Here is a 13962-nt window from a genome sequence, read left to right as displayed (position 1 = left end):
CAGCCCTGGGGTGGTGTAATCACAGTGTATCTGTACAGTGTGAGCCCCCCGCAGTGTACAACCCTGAGGTGGTGTAATCACAGTGTATCTGTACAGTGTGATCCCCCTGCAGTGTACAGCCCTGGGGTGGTGTAATCACAATGTATCTGTACAGTATGAGCCCCCGCAGTGTACAGTCCTGGGGTGGTGTAATCACAGTGTATCTGTACAGTGTGAGCCCCCCGCAGTTTACAGTCCTGGGGTGGTGTAATCACAGTGTATCTGTACAGTGTGAGCCCCCCACAGTGTACTGTCCTGGGGTGGTGTAATCACAGTGTATCTGTACAGTGTGAGCCCCCCGCAGTGTACAGCCCTGAGGTGGTGTAATCACAGTGTATCAGTACAGTGTGAGCCCCCCGCAGTGTACAGCCCTGAGGTGGTGTAATCACAGTGTATCTGTACAGTGTGAGCCCCCCACAGTGTACTGTCATGGGGTGGTGTAATCACAGTGTATCTGTACAGTGTAAGCCCCCCGCAGTGTACAGCCCTGGGGTGGTGTAATCACAGTGTATCTGTACAGTGTGATCCCCCTGCAGTGTACAGTCCTGGGGTGGTGTAATCACAGTGTATCTGTACAGTGTGAGCCTCTTACAGTGTACTGTCCTGGGGTGGTGTAATCACAGTGTATCTGTACAGTGTGAGCCCCCCACAGTGTACAGTCCTGGGGTGGTGTAATCACAGTGTATCTGTACAGTGTGAGCCCCCCACAGTGTACAGTCCTGGGGTGGTGTAATCACAGTGTATCTGTACAGTGTGAGCCCCCCGCAGTGTACAGCCCTGAGGTGGTATAATCACAGTGTATCTGTACAGTGTGAGCCCCCGCAGTTTACAGTCCTGGGGTGGTGTAAACACAGTGTATCTGTACAGTGTGAGCCCCCCGCAGTGTACAGCCCTGGGGTGGTGTAATCACAGTGTATCTGTACAGTGTGAGCCCCCCACAGTGTACTGTCCTGGGGTGGTGTAATCACAGTGTATCTGTACAGTGTGAGCCCCCGCAGTGTACTGTCCTGGGGTGGTGTAATCACAGTGTATCTGTACAGTGTGAGCCCCCCGCAGTGTACAGCCCTGGGGTGGTGTAATCACAGTGTATCTGTACAGTGTGAGCCCCCCGCAGTGTACTGTCCTGGGGTGGTGTAATCATAGTGTATCTGTACAGTGTGAGCCCCCCGCAGTGTACAGTCCTGGGGTGGTGTAATCACAGTGTATCTGTAAAGTGTGAGCCCCCGCAGTGTACTGTCCTGGGGTGGTGTATTCACAGTGTATCTGTACAGTGTGAGCCCCCCGCAGTGTACAGTCCTGGGGTGGTGTAATCAAAGTGTATCTGTACAGTGTGAGCCCCCGCAGTTTACAGTCCTGGGGTGGTGTAATCACAGTGTATCAGTACAGTGTGAGCCCCCCGCAGTGTACAGCCCTGGGGTGGTGTAATCACAGTGTATCTGTACAGTGTGAGCCCCCCGCAGTGTACAGTCCTGGGGTGGTGTAATCACAGTGTATCTGTACAGTGTGAGCCCCCCGCGGTGTACAGCCCTGGCGTGGTGTAATCACAGTGTATCTGTACAGTGTGAGCCCCCCGCAGTGTACAGCCCTGGGGTGGTGTAATCACAGTGTATCTGTACAGTGTGAGCCCCCGCAGTGTACTGTCCTGGGGTGGTGTAATCACAGTGTATCTGTACAGTGTGAGCCTCCTACAGTGTACTGTCCTGGGGTGGTGTAATCACAGTGTATCTGTACAGTGTGAGCCCCCCACAGTGTACAGTCCTGGGGTGGTGTAATCACAGTGTATCTGTACAGTGTGATCCCCCTGCAGTGTACAGCCCTGGGGTGGTGTAATCACAGTGTATCTGTACAGTGTGAGCCCCCGCAGTATACTGTCCTGGTGTGGTGTAATCACAGTGTATCTGTACAGTGTGAGTCCCCGCAGTGTACAGTCCTGGGGTGGTATAATCACAGTGTATCTGTACAGTGTGAGCCCCCCGCAGTGTACAGTCCTGGGGTGGTGTAATCACAGAGTATCTGTACAGTGTGAGCCCCCCGCAATGTACAGTCCTGGGGTGGTGTAATCACAGTGTATCTGTACAGTGTGAGCTCCCCGCAGTGTACTGTCCTGGGGTGGTGTAATCACAGTGTATCTGTACAGTGTGAGCCCCCGCAGTGCACAGTCCTGGGGTGGTGTAATCACAGTGTATCTGTACAGTGTGAGCCCCCGCAGTGTACAGTCCTGGGGTGGTGTAATCACAGTGTATCTGTACAGTGTGTGCCCCCCGCAGTGTACAGCCCTGGGGTGGTGTAATCACAGTGTATCTGTACAGTGTGAGCCCCCCGCAGTGTACTGTCCTGGGGAGGTGTAATCACAGTGTGTCTGTACAGTGTGAGCCCCCCGCAGTGTACTGTCCTGGGGAGGTGTAATCACAGTGTATCTGTACAGTGTGAGCCCTCGCAGTGTACTGTCTTGGGGTGGTGTAATCACAGTGTATCTGTACAGTGTGAGCCCCCGGCAGTGCACAGTCCTGGGGTGGTGTAATCACAGTGTATCTGTACAGTGTGAGCCCCCCACAGTGTACTGTCCTGGTGTGGTGTAATCACAGTGTATCTGTACAGTGTGAGCCTCCTACAGTGTACTGTCCTGGGGTGGTGTAATCACAGTGTATCTGTACAGTGTGAGCCTCCTACAGTGTACTGTCCTGGGGTGGTGTAATTACAGTGTATCTGTACAGTGTGAGCCCCCGCAGTGTACAGTCCTGGGGTGGTATAATCACAGTGTATCTGTACAGTGTGAGACTCCGCAGTGTACAGTCCTGGGGTGGTGTAATCACAGTGTATCTGTACAGTGTGAGCCCCCCGCAGTGTACTGTCCTGGTGTGGTGTAATCACAGTGTATCTGTACAGTGTGAGTCCCCGCAGTGTACAGTCCTGGGGTGGTGTAATCACAGTGTATCTGTACAGTGTGAGCCCCCCGCAGTGTACAGTCCTGGGGTGGTGTAATCACAGTGTATCTGTACAGTGTGAGCCTCTTACAGTGTACTGCCCTGGGGTGGTGTAATCACAGTGTATCTGTACAGTGTGAGCCCCCCACAGTGTACTGTCCTGGTGTGGTGTAATCACAGTGTTTCTGTACAGTGTGAGCCTCCTACAGTGTACTATCCTGGGGTGGTGTAATCACAGTGTATCTGTACAGTGTGAGCCCCCCGCAGTGTACAGCCCTGGGGTGGTGTAATCACAGTGTATCTGTACAGTGTGAGCCCCCCGCAGTGTACTGTCCTGGGGTGGTGTAATCACAGTGTATCTGTACAGTGTGAGCCCCCCGCAGTGTACAGTCCTGGGGTGGTGTAATCACAGTGTATCTGTAAAGTGTGAGCCCCCGCAGTGTACTGTCCTGGGGTGGTGCATTCACAGTGTATCTGTACAGTGTGAGCCCCCCGCAGTGTACAGTCCTGGGGCGGTGTAATCCAAGTGTATATGTACAGTGTGAGCCCCCGCAGTTTACAGTCCTGGGGTGGTGTAATCACAGTGTATCAGTACAGTGTGAGCCCCCCGCAGTGTACAGCCCTGGGGTGGTGTAATCACAGTGTATCTGTACAGTGTGAGCCCCCCGCAGTGTACTGTCCTGGGGTGGTGTAATCACAGTGTATCTGTACAGTGTGAGCCCCCCGCAGTGTACAGTCCTGGGGTGGTGTAATCACAGTGTATCTGTACAGTGTGAGCCCCCCACAGTGTACTGTCCTGGGGTGGTGTAATCACAGTGTATCTGTACAGTGTGAGCCCCCGCAGTGTACTGTCCTGGTGTGGTGTAATCACAGTGTATCTGTACAGTGTGAGCCCCTGCAGTGTACAGTCCTGGGGTAGTGTAATAACAGAGTATCTGTATAGTGTGAGCCCCCCGCAGTGTACAGTCCTGGGGTGGTGTAATCACAGTGTATCTGTACAGTGTGAGCTCCCCGCAGTGTACTGTCCTGGGGTGGTGTAATCACAGTGTATCTGTACAGTGTGAGCCCCCGCAGTGCACAGTCCTGGGGTGGTGTAATCACAGTGTATCTGTACAGTGTGAGCCCCCGCAGTGTACAGTCCTGGGGTGGTGTAATCACAGTGTATCTGTACAGTGTGTGCCCCCCGCAGTGTACAGCCCTGGGGTGGTGTAATCACAGTGTATCTGTACAATGTGAGCCCCCCCGCAGTGTACAGTCCTGGGGTGGTGTAATCACAGTGTATCTGTACAGTGTGAGCCCCCCGCAGTGTACTGTCCTGGGGAGGTGTAATCACAGTGTATCTGTACAGTGTGAGCCCCCCGCAGTGTACTGTCCTGGGGAGGTGTAATCACAGTGTATCTGTACAGTGTGAGCCCTCGCAGTGTACTGTCTTGGGGTGGTGTAATCACAGTGTATCTGTACAGTGTGAGCCCCCGGCAGTGCACAGTCCTGGGGTGGTGTAATCACAGTGTATCTGTACAGTGTGAGCCCCCCACAGAGTACTGTCCTGGTGTGGTGTAATCACAGTGTATCTGTACAGTGTGAGCCTCCTACAGTGTACTGTCCTGGGGTGGTGTAATCACAGTGTATCTGTACAGTGTGAGCCCCCGCAGTGTACAGTCCTGGGGTGGTATAATCACAGTGTATCTGTACAGTGTGAGACTCCGCAGTGTACAGTCCTGGTGTGGTGTAATCACAGTGTATCTGTACAGTGTGAGTCCCCGCAGTGTACAGTCCTGGGGTGGTGTAATCACAGTGTATCTGTACAGTGTGAGCCTCCTACAGTGTACTATCCTGGGGTGGTGTAATCACAGTGTATCTGTACAGTGTGAGCCCCCCGCAGTGTACAGCCCTGGGGTGGTGTAATCACAGTGTATCTGTACAGTGTGAGCCCCCCGCAGTGTACTGTCCTGGGGTGGTGTAATCACAGTGTATCTGTACAGTGTGAGCCCCCCGCAGTGTACAGTCCTGGGGTGGTGTAATCACAGTGTATCTGTAAAGTGTGAGCCCCCGCAGTGTACTGTCCTGGGGTGGTGCATTCACAGTGTATCTGTACAGTGTGAGCCCCCCGCAGTGTACAGTCCTGGGGCGGTGTAATCCAAGTGTATATGTACAGTGTGAGCCCCCGCAGTTTACAGTCCTGGGGTGGTGTAATCACAGTGTATCAGTACAGTGTGAGCCCCCCGCAGTGTACAGCCCTGGGGTGGTGTAATCACAGTGTATCTGTACAGTGTGAGCCCCCCGCAGTGTACTGTCCTGGGGTGGTGTAATCACAGTGTATCTGTACAGTGTGAGCCCCCCGCAGTGTACAGTCCTGGGGTGGTGTAATCACAGTGTATCTGTACAGTGTGAGCCCCCCACAGTGTACTGTCCTGGGGTGGTGTAATCACAGTGTATCTGTACAGTGTGAGCCCCCGCAGTGTACTGTCCTGGTGTGGTGTAATCACAGTGTATCTGTACAGTGTGAGCCCCTGCAGTGTACAGTCCTGGGGTAGTGTAATAACAGAGTATCTGTATAGTGTGAGCCCCCCGCAGTGTACAGTCCTGGGGTGGTGTAATCACAGTGTATCTGTACAGTGTGAGCTCCCCGCAGTGTACTGTCCTGGGGTGGTGTAATCACAGTGTATCTGTACAGTGTGAGCCCCCGCAGTGCACAGTCCTGGGGTGGTGTAATCACAGTGTATCTGTACAGTGTGAGCCCCCGCAGTGTACAGTCCTGGGGTGGTGTAATCACAGTGTATCTGTACAGTGTGTACCCCCCGCAGTGTACAGCCCTGGGGTGGTGTAATCACAGTGTATCTGTACAATGTGAGCCCCCCCGCAGTGTACAGTCCTGGGGTGGTGTAATCACAGTGTATCTGTACAGTGTGAGCCCCCCGCAGTGTACTGTCCTGGGGAGGTGTAATCACAGTGTATCTGTACAGTGTGAGCCCCCCGCAGTGTACTGTCCTGGGGAGGTGTAATCACAGTGTATCTGTACAGTGTGAGCCCTCGCAGTGTACTGTCTTGGGGTGGTGTAATCACAGTGTATCTGTACAGTGTGAGCCCCCGGCAGTGCACAGTCCTGGGGTGGTGTAATCACAGTGTATCTGTACAGTGTGAGCCCCCCACAGAGTACTGTCCTGGTGTGGTGTAATCACAGTGTATCTGTACAGTGTGAGCCTCCTACAGTGTACTGTCCTGGGGTGGTGTAATCACAGTGTATCTGTACAGTGTGAGCCCCCGCAGTGTACAGTCCTGGGGTGGTATAATCACAGTGTATCTGTACAGTGTGAGACTCCGCAGTGTACAGTCCTGGTGTGGTGTAATCACAGTGTATCTGTACAGTGTGAGTCCCCGCAGTGTACAGTCCTGGGGTGGTGTAATCACAGTGTATCTGTACAGTGTGAGCCCCGCGCAGTGTACAGTCCTGGGGTGGTGTAATCACAGTGTATCTGTACAGTGTGAGCCCCCGCAGTGTACAGTCCTGGGGTGGTGTAATCACAGTGTATCTGTACAGTGTGAGCCTCTTACAGTGTACTGTCCTGGGGTGTTGTAATCACAGTGTATCTGTACAGTGTGAGCCCCCCACAGTGTACAGTCCTGGGGTGGTGTAATCACAGTGTATCTGTACTGTGTGAGCCCCCCGCAGTGTACAGCCTGAGGTGGTGTAATCACAGTGTATCTGTACAGTGTGAGCCCCCGAAGTTTACAGTCCTGGGGTGGTGTAATCACAGTGTATCTGTACAGTGTAAGCCCCCGCAGTGTACAGTCCTGGGGTGGTGTAATCACAGTGTATCTGTACAGTGTGAGCCTCTTACAGTGTACAGTCCTGGGGTGGTGTAATCACAGTGTATCTGTACAGTGTGAGCCCCCCGCAGTGTACAGCCCTGGGGTGGTGTAATCACGGTGTATCTGTACAGTGTGAGCCCCCCGCAGTGTACAGCCCTGGGGTGGTGTAATCACAGTGTATCTGTACAGTGTGATCCCCCTGCAGTGTACAGCCCTGAGGTGCTGTAATCACAGTGTATCTGTACAGTGTGAGCCCCCCGCAGTGTACAGTCCTGGGGTGCTGTAATCACAGTGTATCTGTACAGTGTGAGCCCCCCGCAGTGTACAGTCCTGGGGTGGTGTAATCACAGTGTATCTGTACAGTGTGAGCCCCCGCAGTGTACTGTCCTGGTGTGGTGTAATCACAGTGTATCTGTACAGTGTGAGTCCCCGCAGTGTACAGTCCTGGGGTGGTGTAATCACAGTGTATCTGTACAGTGTGAGCCCCCCGCAATGTACAGTCCTGGGGTGGTGTAATCACAGTGTATCTGTACAGTGTGAGCTCCCCGCAGTGTACTGTCCTGGGGTGGTGTAATCACAGTGTATCTGTACAGTGTGAGCCCCCGCAGTGCACAGTCCTGGGGTGGTGTAATCACAGTGTATCTGTACAGTGTGAGCCCCCGCAGTGTACAGTCCTGGGGTGGTGTAATCACAGTGTATCTGTACAGTGTGCCCCCCGCTGTGTACAGCCCTGGGGTGGTGTAATCACAGTGTATCTGTACAGTGTGAGCCCCCCGCAGTGTACTGTCCTGGGGAGGTGTAATCACAGTGTGTCTGTACAGTGTGAGCCCCCCGCAGTGTACTGTCCTGGGGAGGTGTAATCACAGTGTATCTGTACAGTGTGAGCCCTCGCAGTGTACTGTCTTGGGGTGGTGTAATCACAGTGTATCTGTACAGTGTGAGCCCCCGCAGTGCACAGTCCTGGGGTGGTGTAATCACAGTGTATCTGTACAGTGTGAGCCTCCTACAGTGTACTGTCCTGGGGTGGTGTAATTACAGTGTATCTGTACAGTGTGAGCCCCCGCAGTGTACAGTCCTGGGGTTGTATAATCACAGTGTATCTGTACAGTGTGAGCCCCCGCAGTGTACAGTCCTGGTGTGGTGTAATCACAGTGTATCTGTACAGTGTGAGTCCCCGCAGTGTACAGTCCTGGGGTGGTGTAATCACAGTGTATCTGTACAGTGTGAGCCCCCCGCAGTGTACAGTCCTGGGTGGTGTAATCACAGTGTATCTGTACAGTGTGAGCCTCTTACAGTGTACTGCCCTGGGGTGGTGTAATCACAGTGTATCTGTACAGTGTGAGCCCCCCACAGTGTACTGTCCTGGTGTGGTGTAATCACTGTGTATCTGTACAGTGTGAGCCCCCCACAGTGTACTGTCCTGGTGTGGTGTAATCACAGTGTTTCTGTACAGTGTGAGCCTCCTACAGTGTACTGTCCTGGGGTGGTGTAATCACAGTGTATCTGTACAGTGTGAGCCCCCCGCAGTGTACAGCCCTGGGGTGGTGTAATCACAGTGTATCTGTACAGTGTGAGCCCCCCGCAGTGTACTGTCCTGGGGTGGTGTAATCACAGTGTATCTGTACAGTGTGAGCCCCCCGCAGTGTACAGTCCTGGGGTGGTGTAATCACAGTGTATCTGTAAAGTGTGAGCCCCCGCAGTGTACTGTCCTGGGGTGGTGCATTCACAGTGTATCTGTACAGTGTGAGCCCCCCGCAGTGTACAGTCCTGGGGCGGTGTAATCCAAGTGTATATGTACAGTGTGAGCCCCCGCAGTTTACAGTCCTGGGGTGGTGTAATCACAGTGTATCAGTACAGTGTGAGCCCCCCGCAGTGTACAGCCCTGGGGTGGTGTAATCACAGTGTATCTGTACAGTGTGAGACCCCCGCAGTGTACAGTCCTGGGGTGGTGTAATCACAGTGTATCTGTACAGTGTGAGCCCCCCGCGGTGTACAGCCCTGGCGTGGTGTAATCACAGTGTATCTGTACAGTGTGAGCCTCCCGCAGTGTACAGCCCTAGGGTGGTGTAATCACAGTGTATCTGTACAGTATGAGCCCCGCAGTGTACTGTCCTGGGGTGGTGTAATCACAGTGTATCTGTACAGTGTGAGCCCCCCGCAGTGTACAGTCCTGGGGTGGTGTAATCACAGTGTATCTGTACAGTGTGAGCCCCCCACAGTGTACTGTCCTGGGGTGGTGTAATCACAGTGTATCTGTACAGTGTGAGCCCCCGCAGTGTACTGTCCTGGTGTGGTGTAATCACAGTGTATCTGTACAGTGTGAGTCCCCGCTGTGCACAGTCCTGGGGTAGTGTAATAACAGAGTATCTGTATAGTGGGAGCCCCCCGCAGTGTACAGTCCTGGGGTGGTGTAATCACAGTGTATCTGTACAGTGTGAGCTCCCCGCAGTGTACTGTCCTGGGGTGGTGTAATCACAGTGTATCTGTACAGTGTGAGCCCCCGCAGTGCACAGTCCTGGGGTGGTGTAATCACAGTGTATCTGTACAGTGTGAGCCCCCGCAGTGTACAGTCCTGGGGTGGTGTAATCACAGTGTATCTGTACAGTGTGTGCCCCCCGCAGTGTACAGCCCTGGGGTGGTGTAATCACAGTGTATCTGTACAATGTGAGCCCCCCCGCAGTGTACAGTCCTGGGGTGGTGTAATCACAGTGTATCTGTACAGTGTGAGCCCCCCGCAGTGTACTGTCCTGGGGAGGTGTAATCACAGTGTATCTGTACAGTGTGAGCCCCCCGCAGTGTACTGTCCTGGGGAGGTGTAATCACAGTGTATCTGTACAGTGTGAGCCCTCGCATTGTACTGTCTTGGGGTGGTGTAATCACAGTGTATCTGTACAGTGTGAGCCCCCGGCAGTGCACAGTCCTGGGGTGGTGTAATCACAGTGTATCTGTACAGTGTGAGCCCCCCACAGAGTACTGTCCTGGTGTGGTGTAATCACAGTGTATCTGTACAGTGTGAGCCTCCTACAGTGTACTGTCCTGGGGTGGTGTAATCACAGTGTATCTGTACAGTGTGAGCCCCCGCAGTGTACAGTCCTGGGGTGGTATAATCACAGTGTATCTGTACAGTGTGAGACTCCGCAGTGTACAGTCCTGGTGTGGTGTAATCACAGTGTATCTGTACAGTGTGAGTCCCCGCAGTGTACAGTCCTGGGGTGGTGTAATCACAGTGTATCTGTACAGTGTGAGCCCCCCGCAGTGTACAGTCCTGGGGTGGTGTAATCACAGTGTATCTGTACAGTGTGAGCCCCCGCAGTGTACAGTCCTGGGGTGGTGTAATCACAGTGTATCTGTACAGTGTGAGCCTCTTACAGTGTACTGTCCTGGGGTGGTGTAATCACAGTGTATCTGTACAGTGTGAGCCTCTTACAGTGTACTGTCCTGGGGTGGTGTAATCACAGTGTATCTGTACAGTGTGAGCCCCCCACAGTGTACAGTCCTGGGGTGGTGTAATCACAGTGTATCTGTACTGTGTGAGCCCCCCGCAGTGTACAGCCCTGAGGTGGTGTAATCACAGTGTATCTGTACAGTGTGAGCCCCCGAAGTTTACAGTCCTGGGGTGGTGTAATCACAGTGTATCTGTACAGTGTAAGCCCCCGCAGTGTACAGTCCTGGAGTGGTGTAATCACAGTGTATCTGTACAGTGTGAGCCTCTTACAGTGTACTGTCCTGGGGTGGTGTAATCACAGTGTATCTGTACAGTGTGAGCCCCCCGCAGTGTACAGCCCTGGGGTGGTGTAATCACGGTGTATCTGTACAGTGTGAGCCCCCCGCAGTGTACAGCCCTGGGGTGGTGTAATCACAGTGTATCTGTACAGTGTGATCCCCCTGCAGTGTACAGCCCTGAGGTGGTGTAATCACAGTGTATCTGTACAGTGTGAGCACCCGCAGTGTACAGTCCTAGGGTGCTGTAATCACAGTGTATCTGTACAGTGTGATCCCCCCGCAGTGTACAGTCCTGGGGTGCTGTAATCACAGTGTATCTGTACAGTGTGAGCCCCCCGCAGTGTACAGTCCTGGGGTGGTGTAATCACGGTGTATCTGTACAGTATGAGCCCCCGCAGTGTACTGTCCTGGGGTGGTGTAATCACAGTGTATCTGTACAGTGTGAGCCCCCCACAGTGTACAGTCCTGGGGTGGTGTAATCACAGTGTATCTGTACAGTGTTAGTCCCCCGCAGTGTACAGCCCTGGGGTGGTGTAATAACAGTGTATCTGTGCAGTGTGAGCTCCCCGCAGTGTACAGTCCTGGGGTGGTGTAATCACAGTGTATCTGTACAGTGTGAGCCCCCCGCAGTGTACAGCCCTGGGGTGGTGTAATCACAGTGTATCTGTACAGTGTGAGCCCCCCGCAGTGTACAGTCCTGGGGTGGTGTAATCACAGTGTATCTGTACAGTGTGAGCTCCCCGCAGTGTACTGTCCTGGGGTGGTGTAATCACAGTGTATCTGTACAGTGTGAGCCCCCCGCAGTGTACAGTCCTGGGGTGGTGTAATCACAGTGTATCTGTACAGTGTGAGCCCCCGCAGTGTACAGCCCTGGGGTGGTGTAATCACAGTGTATCTGTACAGTGTGAGCCCCCCGCAGTGTACAGTCCTGGGGTGGTGTAATCACAGTGTATCTGTACAGTGTGAGCTCCCCGCAGTGTACTGTCCTGGGGTGGTGTAATCACAGTGTATCTGTACAGTGTGAGCCCCCCACAGTGTACAGTCCTGGGGTGGTGTAATCACAGTGTATCTGTACAGTGTGAGCCCCCCGCAGTGTACAGTCCTGGGGTGGTGTAATCACAGTGTATCTGTACAGTGTGAGCCCCCGCAGTGTACAGCCCTGGGGTGGTGTAATCACAGTGTATCTGTACAGTGTGAGCCCCCCGCAGTGTACAGTCCTGGGGTGGTGTAATCACAGTGTATCTGTACAGTGTGAGCTCCCCGCAGTGTACTGTCCTGGGGTGGTGTAATCACAGTGTATCTGTACAGTGTGAGCCCCCGCAGTGCACAGTCCTGGGGTGGTGTAATCACAGTGTAGCTGTACAGTGTGAGCCCCCGCAGTGTACAGTCCTGGGGTGGTGTAATCACAGTGTATCTGTACAGTGTGAGCCCCCCGCAGTGTACAGCCCTGGGGTGGTGTAATCACAGTGTATCTGTACAGTGTGAGCCCCCCACAGTGTACAGTCCTGGGGTGGTGTAATCGCAGTGTATCTGTACATTGTGAGCCCCCCGCAGTGTACTGTCCTGGGGAGGTGTAATCACAGTGTATCTGTACAGTGTGAGCCCCCCGCAGTGTACTGTCCTGGGGAGGTGTAATCACAGTGTATCTGTACAGAGTGAGCGCTCGCAGTGTACTGTCTTGGGGTGGTGTAATCACAGTGTATCTGTACAGTGTGAGCCCCCGGCAGTGCATAGTCCTGGGGTGGTGTAATCACAGTGTATCTGTACAGTGTGATCCCCCCACAGTGTACTGTCCTGGTGTGGTGTAATCACAGTGTATCTGTACAGTGTGAGCCTCCTACAGTGTACTGTCCTGGGGTGGTGTAATCACAGTGTATCTGTACAGTGTGAGCCCCCGCAGTGTACAGTCCTGGGGTGGTGTAATCACAGTGTATCTGTACAGTGTGAGACTCCGCAGTGTACAGCCCTGGGGTGGTGTAATCACAGTGTATCTGTACAGTGTGAGTCCACGCTGTGTACAGTCCTGGGGTGGTGTAATCACAGTGTATCTGTACAGTGTGAGCCCCCCGCAGTGTACTGTCCTGGTGTGGTGTAATCACAGTGTATCTGTACAGTGTGAGTCCCCACAGTGTACTGTCCTGGTGTGGTGTAATCACAGTGTATCTGTACAGTGTGAGTCCCCACAGTGTACAGTCCTGGGGTGGTGTAATCACAGTGTATCTGTACAGTGTGAGCCCCCGCAGTGCACAGTCCTGGGGTGGTGTAATCACAGTGTATCTGTACAGTGTGAGCTCCCCGCAGTGTACTGTCCTGGGGTGGTGTAATCACAGTGTATCTGTACAGTGTGAGCCCCCGCAGTGCACAGTCCTGGGGTGGTGTAATCACAGTGTATCTGTACAGTGTGAGCCCCCGCAGTGTACAGTCCTGGGGTGGTGTAATCACAGTGTATCTGTACAGTGTGCCCCCCGCTGTGTACAGCCCTGGGGTGGTGTAATCACAGTGTATCTGTACAGTGTGAGCCCCCCGCAGTGTACTGTCCTGGGGAGGTGTAATCACAGTGTGTCTGTACAGTGTGAGCCCCCCGCAGTGTACTGTCCTGGGGAGGTGTAATCACAGTGTATCTGTACAGTGTGAGCCCTCGCAGTGTACTGTCTTGGGGTGGTGTAATCACAGTGTATCTGTACAGTGTGAGCCCCCGCAGTGCACAGTCCTGGGGTGGTGTAATCACAGTGTATCTGTACAGTGTGAGCCTCCTACAGTGTACTGTCCTGGGGTGGTGTAATTACAGTGTATCTGTACAGTGTGAGCCCCCGCAGTGTACAGTCCTGGGGTTGTATAATCACAGTGTATCTGTACAGTGTGAGCCCCCGCAGTGTACAGTCCTGGTGTGGTGTAATCACAGTGTATCTGTACAGTGTGAGTCCCCGCAGTGTACAGTCCTGGGGTGGTGTAATCACAGTGTATCTGTACAGTGTGAGCCCCCCGCAGTGTACAGTCCTGGGTGGTGTAATCACAGTGTATCTGTACAGTGTGAGCCTCTTACAGTGTACTGCCCTGGGGTGGTGTAATCACAGTGTATCTGTACAGTGTGAGCCCCCCACAGTGTACTGTCCTGGTGTGGTGTAATCACAGTGTATCTGTACAGTGTGAGCCCCCCACAGTGTACTGTCCTGGTGTGGTGTAATCACAGTGTTTCTGTACAGTGTGAGCCTCCTACAGTGTACTGTCCTGGGGTGGTGTAATCACAGTGTATCTGTACAGTGTGAGCCCCCCGCAGTGTACAGCCCTGGGGTGGTGTAATCACAGTGTATCTGTACAGTGTGAGCCCCCCGCAGTGTACTGTCCTGGGGTGGTGTAATCACAGTGTATCTGTACAGTGTGAGCCCCCCGCAGTGTACAGTCCTGGGGTGGTGTAATCACAGTGTATCTGTAAAGTGTGAGCCCCCGCAGTGTACTGTCCTGGGGT

This window comes from Phyllobates terribilis, unplaced genomic scaffold (genome assembly GCF_046119375.1).
Source record: "Phyllobates terribilis strain yellow unplaced genomic scaffold, ASM4611937v1 Scaffold_7__3_contigs__length_470593459, whole genome shotgun sequence".
Lineage (NCBI taxonomy): Eukaryota > Metazoa > Chordata > Amphibia > Anura > Dendrobatidae > Phyllobates > Phyllobates terribilis.
This window is presented reverse-complemented; position numbering follows the sequence as displayed.